Source organism: Tupaia chinensis, unplaced genomic scaffold, assembly GCF_000334495.1.
Source record: "Tupaia chinensis unplaced genomic scaffold, TupChi_1.0 Scaffold143886_1, whole genome shotgun sequence".
Taxonomy (NCBI): Eukaryota; Metazoa; Chordata; class Mammalia; order Scandentia; family Tupaiidae; genus Tupaia; species Tupaia belangeri.
Window position 1 is genome coordinate 1,653,913 of NW_006203737.1, and position 11,236 is coordinate 1,665,148.

The window sequence follows — 11,236 nt, forward strand, 5'->3', positions numbered from 1 at the left end:
TTCAAGGATGTAAAATGCTTCCTTATCAGTTTGGGGGAGTTTCTGATGTTATGTTAACAATAGGTGGGCTTTCCTAGTGTTCTCTGAATTAAATTATATCTTGAGTGATCAATTTTAATTACATTTTCCCCAATGTTCAAAACATTTCCATCACACTCACGTAGGAAATAAAAGCATTTTCCATTTCATAATCAGATGAGACTATCTACGAAATTTTTCAGAGCATCTAAACAACACTTATCCTCTATACCAGAAGAGGACATTTCAATTGTAGTTCCAACCAGGGAATATTTGGATGAGATAATTAAATGCTGTAAAGTTAGTGATAAAATTGACAGTGAGGTCTAAAATGGATTTTAAAATTTCCTGGCAAAATGATTTAGTAAATACCACACCATTAGCTGGTACAGAACTCTGAAGGATTGCTTAAATTTTTCTAACTATACAAAAGTGTTGCAAATAATAAGTTAAAAGGAACAGATGATTCATAAACCTTCTACCAGTTAGAATATTTGGACTGGGGCCAGGCAGTAATGCAGTGGTAACATAATTGGATTCACGTGAGGAAGGTCTTGGGTTCATGTCCCCAAACCTAGCATATGTACATATCCATCATCTGGACTGTCTGAAAATGGGGGTGGTTTGTAGTGTGGAAACTCTGCTGGAGAACCCTCTCTTTTTCTCCCTCTCAGAAATAAACTTTAAATATTTTGACTAAGTAGTTGTACAGTAAGTAGTATAATGGAAATAAAATTTCTGTTAAAGATGGCATATCAAAGTAAATCAGGAAAAGTTCTCAGTAAACAAAAAGTACTATCTTGATATTCTTCTGATCTGTGAATCATTACATTGGTAGATGACTACAAAGGAAAGTCTGCTGCCCATTCAGATTGACAAATGAAACAAGCTCTTTCTTGGAGTAGCCAATGGAAAGGAAGAAGTGATGCAGCAATTGGGAAATGGTGTAAATTAGCCTTCTAATATGGTGAGTCATGGTCCACATTTTAGATTTCTACTTTATAGTTGCAAAGTCCATTTGCATTATTTCTGGTCATTTTGATTGTGAACGTTTGCATGAATAATTGAGAGGTGAGAGTAGTTCTTAATTTCTTTTTATGTTTACAGTACAATCCCCTTTCTTCCACCCTTTAAAATAAAATTCATTTTGAGGGGCGGCCCCCATCTGAGTGATGGCTGAGGCGGGCGCAGGGCCGGCTCGACTGGCCACCAGGCTGGAGCTGCTGGGACCAAAGCGGGGGGTGGGGGGCCCCAGCCGTGAGGCCCAGAGTCAGCACGGGGCCTGCGGGAGCTGGAGGCACCGCGGCAGCCGGGGCGAGAGCAGGTACACAATATCTCTTAGCATGACCTCAGTCTGATCAGCAAGCAAGAGAATTTGACCCCTGTGTCCTGCACTGTGGTGCTGGGCCTGATTGCCGCCCACATCTCCAGAGCCATCATGGCTTCTGCCTCTGTTTCCACCCCTGTAATTGCACAGCCCCAGTTCACCTCCATGATTGAATCACAGTGCTTCTACAATGAGTCCATCGCCTGTTTTTATAACCGAAGTGGAAAATATCTTGCCACAGAATGGAACACGGTCAGCAAGCTGGTGATGAGACTTGGAATCACTGTCTGTATCTGCATCATGTTGGCCAACCTTCTGGTCATGGTGACAATCTATGTCAACTGTCACTTCCACTTTCCTATTTATTACTTGATGGCTAATCTGGCTGCTGCCGGCTTCTTCTCTGGCTTGGCCTACTTCTACCTAATGTTCAACACAGGACCCAATACTCAGAGACTGATGGTCAGCACCTGGCTCCGGGCCTCATCGACACCAGCCTGACAGCATCAGTGGCCAACTTACTGGCTATTGCAATTGAGAGGCACATTACAGTTTTCCGCATGCAGCTGCACACACGGATGAGCAACCGACGAGTGGTGGTGGTCATTGTGGTCATCTGGACTATGGCCATTGTCATGGGTGCTATACCCAGTGTAGGCTGGAACTGTATCTGTGATATCGAACATTGTTCCAACATGGCACCCCTCTATAGTGACTCTTATTTAGTTTTTTGGGCCATTTTCAACTTGGTGACCTTTGTGGTAATGGTGGTTCTCTATGCTCACATCTTTGACTATGTTTGCCAGAGGACTATGAGAATGTCCCGGCATAGTTCTGGACCTCGGCGGAATCGGGATACCATGATGAGCCTTCTCAAGACTGTGGTCATCGTGCTTGGTGCCTTTATCATCTGCTGGATCCCTGGACTGGTCTTACTGCTGCTGGACGTGTGTTGTCCACAGGGTGATGTGCTGGCCTATGAGAAATTTTTCCTTCCTCTGGCTGAATTCAACTCTGCCAGGAACCCCATCATCTACTCTTACTGCGACAAGGAAATGAGCGCCACCTTCAGACAGATCCTCTGCTGCCAGAGCAGTGAGAACACAAGTGGCCCCATGGAAGGCTCTGACCGCTCTGCTTCCTCCCTCAACCACACCATCTTGGCTGGAGTTCATAGCAATGACCACTCTGTGGTTTAGAAAGGAAACTAAGACATAGAGCCAGCCATCCCTTACTGAAAGATGAACAGCCTGCCCCTACCCAATTGCCAGGGCAAGGTGGAGTGGGAGAGAAGAGAAAAATAAACTCATGTAGTTAAACACTAACCAATGGCAGTATTTGTACCTAGACCCCACAAGACTTGATATTGAAAAGTAGCCAAAGGGACAGCTCTCACCCTGATTCCCTGTTCCTTTGCAAAGTAGGAAGTGGAGTTCTTTGAAAGGAATTCAAGAGTAGACACTGGAGTGTCCATTTAGACTACACTAACTAGACTTTGAAAGATTTTGTGTGGTTTGGTGCAACTCAGAAGAAAATCTGACTAATTGAATCCACAACTTCATTTACATACAGGCTTCCTTTTTTATTTTTAAACGATACATTTCACTTAATAAACATGTTTATGCCTATCAACATGTTTGTGATGGATAAGACTATAGACTGTTTCAAGTACCATAATTCCATTTTTTTTCTTACATAGGAAACCTGTAAATTAGAATAAATTTTTGTTTAGAAAGCATGCATGTAATGTATGTATGCCTTACTTAAAAAAAAAAATGAAAGGATACTAATGTTAAATCGTCTAGGAAATAGAAGAACCTAGATGTCAAAGCCAGTATTTGTTTAGGTTATAAAACAAGTAATGCTTTAATCATGATATTACACCTTCATTAAAATGTGGTAGCAAGTATACAACAAATTGGGAATGTAAGTTTATTACCAAAAACATGTACTCTAAAAAAAGTCATAGGCAACGAAGCACAGTAATATTGTTCCTACATCTTCATAGTACTCAAGTGCATTTTAATTGCCAGTACATCAGAGGAAAATTACAATAGCCTGTACTTTCTGAATTATAAAATAATACATACTCATCGTAAGAAAACTCAAAAAAATACAGAAATGTATAAAAAGAATACTGATTACCCTTACATCCCACAAGTAACCACCTTTAGCAGCCTTTATCCCATGTATATGTGTATGTATATTATGTACTTTCTTACATAATTGGGATCCTACTGTAAACAGTTTTATAAGTAGTTCTTTTTTACTATAGAATTGCCACATTCTCCTACGGCATTAAAAATTTTACAAAACCATAATTTTAATGGCTATATAATATTCCATTTAATGGACACACTTCAGTTTATTTAACCATTCCCATATTGTTGATTATTTAGGTTATTTTTGAAATATTCACTATTATAAAGTTGCAAAAAATTTGTGTATATAAAACTTTGTTGGTATAAGTGATTATTTACTTAAGGCATATTCCCATGAAGGATTTTTTTTTTTAATGTGAAATGTCATCTTTTGCTTTTACCTTTTATAAAAGGGGTCTCCTATTTTTGTGCTGCATGGGTGGCAATTGTGAAGAAAGCCAGTTACGTTTTTTACAAAAGAAATGCAGTGATTACTTTAGTCGAAAGTGACTTTTTTCTTATATAACAAGATGATAGGAACAAGTCAATTGTCATAGTAGCCAAGGTACCTTAATCTAGCTAGTAATTCTAAATTTTGTTGGAGGGACTGGTCATCCAAGCTCTTGATAGCTATGATATAATATAGAATTGAAGAAAATGCAAAGGAAGCCAATATGCCAATGAAGGAAGGGCCTTTCTAGAGCAGATGGGTTGGGTGTATCAGATTGTGCCTGGATCCTGTGTATTCTCCAGGAACCACCCTGATAGGCTGCTGCCATATTAGGTGATGCCTGTTTAATACATTGTCCAGGAATCTTATTGGTTTGTAGTAAGTAACAAGTGAAGCAGCACAGTCATGAAGTAGGTCTGGGTAGGTCAGGCGGACGTCTAAAAGAAAGAAGTCCAAAAGGACGATGGCTGCGTAGGAAGAAGGGGTTCAGTGCTTGGTCAGCATTTGAGCAGAGGGTAGATTTGTGAAGTACCCACAGTGAAAAGACTGTGGGCAACCAGTTAACAGAAAGGAGTTTGCACATACTTGATTTGATGCAAATACAGGACATTTTATATTGGAGGTGAAAGAAATGAACTTGGACTTTTACTCTTCAAGCATATTTTCTGGAGGAGATATGAACTATTTGAAATTAAACGTACACTAATTGGACCTTAATAAATCATTTTCAACCAAAAAAATTCATTTTTAGTAATAATCTTTTGAGTATACACTATATTTTTAGTTTATTTTATTCATGATAGAGAGCATGCATGCACACATGTGGGGAGTGAGGGGAGAAACACCTTTGAAAGACTCTCGTCACCCTGGGATCTCCTTTCCCTGGCTCTACAACTCATTGGCATCTTCGGTGTGAGTGTGCATTCACTATTATTTTTAAGCTGACCTAGGGATCCAAACCTGCAGTCAGCCACATGACTTCCAGCAATGCAGTGTAGTTTGTGATTGACTGTGCCACCAGGATGGGCCTGAGTCTAAACTATTATAAGATACATATGTGTGTGTGTGTACACAAATGAAATATATATATTAAAAGAATAGTATTTCAATTAATTTTACTTTTAGTATAACCAGCTTCTGGCTTCAATGCATATTTTATTCCACAACTAAAATATGCCATTACATTTAAGATATTTTAATTGAAATCAATACTTCCCCTATTACTCATGATTTCTTGATGAAGAGCACTATATCACTCATTTACTCAACTATAACTCAGGAATAAACTTAAAATTTTACTTCATCTAAATAATTACGATCTGCCTGAAATTATACATCATAAAATTGTAACCTTAGAGCTATAAATTATGTCCTCTACGGAAAAACAAAACAAGGAAATTGCCTCTCTTCAGTAATTTTTTTCAGATTTTGCTTGGGTTGTATAGGGTGATAGTCCCAGTAACAGTTTCTGAAATATTAAAAGCAAATCTCAAAATATTGAGTCATCAGAAAAGTCATGATATATCTTTGCATAGAAAGACAGAAAAATACATCATGACTGTTCCAATGGCCTAATATTTAATGGGAAGTCAAATGCAAAAAGTGTAAATAAAATATAAATCAAAATAGCAATTTTACTTGTACATGTACAATATGTCTATGAGTTGCTGCTATTGTAGTTGATTGCTTGAAAAAAAGTTTTTAGACTAATCAGAACCAACAGTCTGCAAACTTGATGAACTAAAATAGTACATTTACAATTAAATTTCCTGTAGCTCAAACTTGTTTATTTTTCCTCAAGAAATTTTTCTGAAGAAATTTATTGCATGAAATGCAGAGACATATACAGTCAAATTCATTTGAGAGACACTGTACTCTATCCTCCCACTTGGTAATTCAGTACACATTAGCATGTTACAGTCTTCTAGAAATGCCCCCAACAAAGACACCTGTCTCACTTTGAGTAAAGCAATATTTCTTAAACTCATTTGACCATGATCATTTTCTTCTAGCATTCCAAATACGTTAACAAACTAGAATCTCACCAGAGTCAGTTTTAGAAATGTTGCTGTAAAGCAAATGATAAACTTGATGTGAAAGTTGACAGAGGATTTACACCAACACATGTATTATAGTGATTTAAAGATAACAAGACTGAGTCCCCTTAGAGATAACCTCTCTCTATATACACATAAGAGATCATCAAAAAAAAAATATTAGATCAATCAGAACCAACACTATGCCAATTTGATAAAGTAAAATGGTATGTTTGCAGATAAATTTCCTGTGACATGTTATGAAAAAAACTATGCACGTATTTCAAAAACTTTTGCATACAAAAATAAACTCATACTTAAATTCTATTTTCTACGAACTTTTCAAATCCTCTTATATATCTCCTTGGCACATAGGCACATGGTGGCGACTTACATATTGTTAGAAAAATGGATAAATAAGGCTAGAATTAGGCTCATGTTTCTCAGTTCATTGAACTTTTTTGGGGGGGGGAGGTTTTCGCTATAGGGCGCATGCGGTCGCCAGACAGACAGAGAGAGACATAGAGACAGAAAGCGAGAAATCACCCCCTAGGGGGGATGGTCACGCTGCAATCCCTTCTCCTCCATTCTCCTCTCGGGATCTTGGGCACACACGCACACGCGCCCAGTGTGAGTTTTAAGCCACCAGGTCCGGGACGTGAACTGTGGTCGACTACGTGGGAGTCCAGCGACATAGCCATTACGCTAACTGCTGGCTCCCTCAGTTCATTGAACTTTCAAGGAGCTCACCTTTTGTTTTTTCCCTAAGAACCCTATAGTGAGATCATTGAGATTTTTTATAAAGGGAGCTTGTTATCAGCTGTGTAGCCTTGTGCACATCATCTCTTTGAGAATCAGGATACCGGCTCTCTCACGATGTAGTAGGTATTACTCGAGGTGGCACACTTGAAGAAGTGCTTACTATTGTACATAGTATATATTAGCTATCCAGTAAATGTTAGTTTATGATAATTTATCTGGTCGTATTATCTATGAAAATGATAGTTATCTATGATAGTATCAATCCATTTGCTAAAGATATATATTTTTATTTCTATGTATTTTTAAGATTATAACAGGACAAAGAGTACAAATCATAAGCATATAGCTGTGACTGTCACATTTTGGGAATTCTTGTAATACTTTAAACTTTTTCATAACTATTGTTTCTGTTATGGTGGTCTGTGATTAATGATATTTGATATTACTATTGTAATTGTTTTAGGGCCCCACAAGTCACACCCATCTAAGATGGCAGGAAAACTTAATTGAGAAATATTATGTGTGCTTTAATTTCTTCACCAATCGAGATGCTTCCCTGTCCCGCTTCTTCTCCTGGGCCTTACTGTTCCCTGAGAAACAATATTGAAGTTAGGTCAATTAACAACGTCTTCCAAGTGTTGAAGTGAAATTAAGAGTTGCATATCTCTTACTTTAAATCAAAAGATAGAAATAATTATGCTTGGTGAGGAAGGCATGTCAAAAGCCAAGATAGGCTGAAAGCTAGGTCTCTCATTCATTATCCAAGCTGTTAATGCAAAGGAAAAGTTCTCAAAGGAAACTAATAGTGCAACTCCAGTGTACTCATGAATGATAAGAAAGCAAACAACCTGATTACTGACGGGAGAAATTTTCTTTTTTAGAGGTTTTGCTGACCCCCCCCCTTTTTTTTTTTGGTCTTAGGGCACATGAGCTCACCAGAGAGAGAGAAAGACTGACAGAGATAATGAGAGGGATAGTGAGAAATAACCCCCCACGGGGATGGCCACATTACAATCCTTTCTCCTCAATTCTCCTCCCTTGGGCACACATGCACAAATGCTTGGCTTGAGTTTCAAGTCAACAGGTCTGAGACTCGAACTGTCATCGGCCATGTGGGAGTCCAGTGACATAACCACTCTGCCATCTGCTGGCACCAGGGAGAAAGTTTTTGGAGGTCTAAATAGAAGATCAAACCAGGCACAATATTCCTTTAAGGCAAAGCCTAATCTAGAGCAAGGTCCTGTTTTCAGTTCAATACAGGCTGAGCGGGGTGAGAAAACTATAGAAGACACGGTTGATACTGGCAGAGATCAGCTCATGTGGTTTAAAGGAAAAAGTCATCTCTATAACATAAAAGTGGAAGGAGAAGCAGCAAGTGCAGATGTAGAAGCCGCAGGAAGTTATCCGGAAGATCTAGCTAAGATCACTGATGAAGGTGGCTTCATCAATCAATAGATTTTCAGTGTAGATGAAATAGCCTTCTATTGGAAGAAGATACTATCTAGAACTTTCATAGCTACAGAGCAGTCAATGTCTGGCTTCAAAGCTCCAAAAGACAGGCTGAGACTCTTATAAGGGGCTAATGCAGTTAGTAACTTTAAATCTAAGCCAAATCTCTTATCATTTTGAAATTCCTAGAGTCGTTCCAAATTATGATAAAACTGCCTTACTTGTGTCTGATAAATGGGAAAAAAAAGCCTGGATGACAGCACATCTGTTGGCAGTATAGTTTTACTCAATACTTCAAACCTACTTTTGGGACCTACTGCTCAGAAAAATAGATTCCTTTCAAAATATCACTTACCTATTGACAATTTCTGGGTAACCCACAAGCTCTGATGGAGATGTACAAGGAAATGAATGTTATTTTCAGGCCTGCTAACACAAGATTCATTCTGCAACCCATAAATTAAGGAGTAATTTTGGTTCTCAAGTCCTGCTATTTAAGAAACACATTCTGTGAGACTATAGCTTCTATGGAGAAGTAATCCTTTGATGTATCTGGAAAAAGTAAATTGAAAACCTTCTGGTAGGGATCAGCATGTGACATAGTGGCTAAGGCACTGGACTCCCACATGGTTGATCACGGTTGGCAGTTTGAACCCACATTGGGGGCATGTGTATGTGTGTGCATTTCCCAAATCCTAAGAGGAGAAAGGAGAAGGAACTCTGGCATGTCCATTCCCCTGGGGGGGGGGGGTGATTTCTCACTTTCTCTCTCTCTCTGTCTGTCTCTGTCTCCAGCGAGCACATGTACCCTGCAGCAAAAATCTCTCAAAAAGAAAAGAAAACCTTCTGGTAAGGATTCACTATTCTAGATGCCAGTAAGAACACTTGTGAAGGGATCAGCAGATGGTATAATGGTTATGTCGCTGGACTCCTACATAGTTGATCACATTTCAAGATCCAGCAGCTTAAACTCACACTAGGCATGTGTGCATGCGTGCCCAAAGTCCCAAAAGGAGAATGGAGGAGAAGGGACTACAGTGTGGCCATCTCCCCTGGGAGATGATTTCTCACTTTCTGTCTCTCTGTCTCTGTCTGGTGAGTGCATGTGCCCTATAGTAAAAATCTCTCTCTCTAAGAAAAGAACATTTGTAAATCATGGGAAGAGGTCAAAATATGACCATAAACAGGGTTTAACTAACAGTCACGGATGACCTTGAGAGGTTCAAGACTTTGGTGGAGGAAGTAATTGCAGATGTGGTGGAAATAACAAGAGAACTAGAATTAGAAGTGGAGCCTAAAGGTATGACAGAACAAATGCCATCTCATGATCAAACTTCAGAGGATGAGAAGTTGCTTTTTATGGATGAGCAAATAATTTTTTTTTTGAGAGGGAATTGACTCTTGGTGAAGGTACTGTGAATACTGTTGAAATAACAATGGACTCAGAATATTGTATAAACTTCGTTGATAAGCAGCAGCAGATTTGGAGAGGGCTGATTCCAATTTTGAAAGTTCCACTGTGGGAAAATGTTATTAAACACCAATGATTGATACAGAGACAACTTTTTAAAATTAAGTCAATTGATGTGCTGAACTTTATTGTCGTATATTAAGAAATAACCAGTCACCCCAGCCTTCAGCTACCAACACCCTGATCCATCGACATCCATCAACATTGAGGCAAGACCTTTCACCAGCAAAAAGAATACAACTTGCTCAAGATTCAGGTCATTGTCAGAATATTTCAGCAATAAAGTAGTTTTGAATTAAGGTATGTACTTTTTTAGACATAATGCTGTTGTACACTTAATATTCTACAGGACAGTGTAAATGTAACTTTTATATGTGCTAGGAAACCCAAAATTTGTGTGACTTGCTTTATTTGTGATACTCAATTTATTGTGGTAGTCTGGAACTAAATGCACAACATCAATGAGGATGGTTGTAAAGAGAATTATGTAGTACATATTCTTCTGTGTTTGATATTTTGGGGCCTCAATTTATGTTTGTGAGGTCTATTCATAATATTGTATGTCATCATATGACATTATCATTGCTATTTAGTATTTTGTTATGTGAATATACTATGGTTGATTTATTCATTCTAATACTGATTAGTATTTTTATAGCTTACAGTTTGGGGCCATAAGAATTTTTCAATGAACATTCATGTATATCCATTGGTGAACATATATCTGCATTACTATTGTATTAAACTTAGGAGAGGATTCTGTGTGTCATAGGTACATGTATGTTCAATTTTAGTAAATATCTTATATTAAGATCACTAAATAGCTTTCCAAAGTGTGTAACAATTTATATTCTCACTAGCAGTGAGACTGTCAATACTTTCCGAAAGATTGAAACTAAAATTACATCCACGGATTTAATACAGAGTAAGAAAATACAAAGTGCATGAACTGGAGGCAGCAGGTATTAATGGAAGAGCACTGGATTTTGACTAGTTTCTTGGGCTCTAGTATAGGCTCTTCCAGTAACTCACTATGTGATGTTGGGAAAAACTATGAGTACATTTTTACCATTTATAGATTCAGGGATTTGAAGGTTTATGACTCCTCTCTTCAGAAAAAGGCATAATTCAAACACAAACACAATTTTGCATATAATTGGGGGTGGGCTTCAGGAAGCCCACAATACAGGTCACAATAGATAGAAACTCATCATTAATTTTAGTTAAGAATATGAGGAAATAGAAAGATGTTGGTTAATGGAAATAAAATTGTATATAGATAAAAGAAACAAGTTACAGTGCTTTAAAGTGCAGTAGCATAACTATACAAAACCTAAGAAAACTGGGAACCAGCACTTAGCTTAATGGCTATGTCGCTGGACTCCCACGTAGTCGACTGTGGTTCGCGTCCTGGACCCGGTGGCTTAGAACTCACGCTGGGAGCATGTGTGTGCGTGCCCAAGATCCTGAGAGGAGAATGGAGGAGATGGGATTGCGGTGTGACCATCCCCCCTGGGGGATGATTTCTTGCTTTCTGTCTCTATGTCTCTCTCTGTCTGTCTGGCGAGCGCACGCGCCCTA

General features: G+C 38.5%; 2 pseudogenes; both read left to right on the forward strand.

The window, feature by feature from the left end:
* Positions 1–1,418: 1,418 nt before the first annotated feature.
* LOC102477272 (lysophosphatidic acid receptor 1 pseudogene) lies at positions 1,419–2,544 on the forward strand (annotated as a pseudogene).
* A 922-nt stretch (positions 2,545–3,466) lies between these two features.
* The window catches only part of LOC106733487 (tigger transposable element-derived protein 1-like), a 72,027-nt pseudogene continuing 64,257 nt past the window's right edge, over positions 3,467–11,236 (forward strand).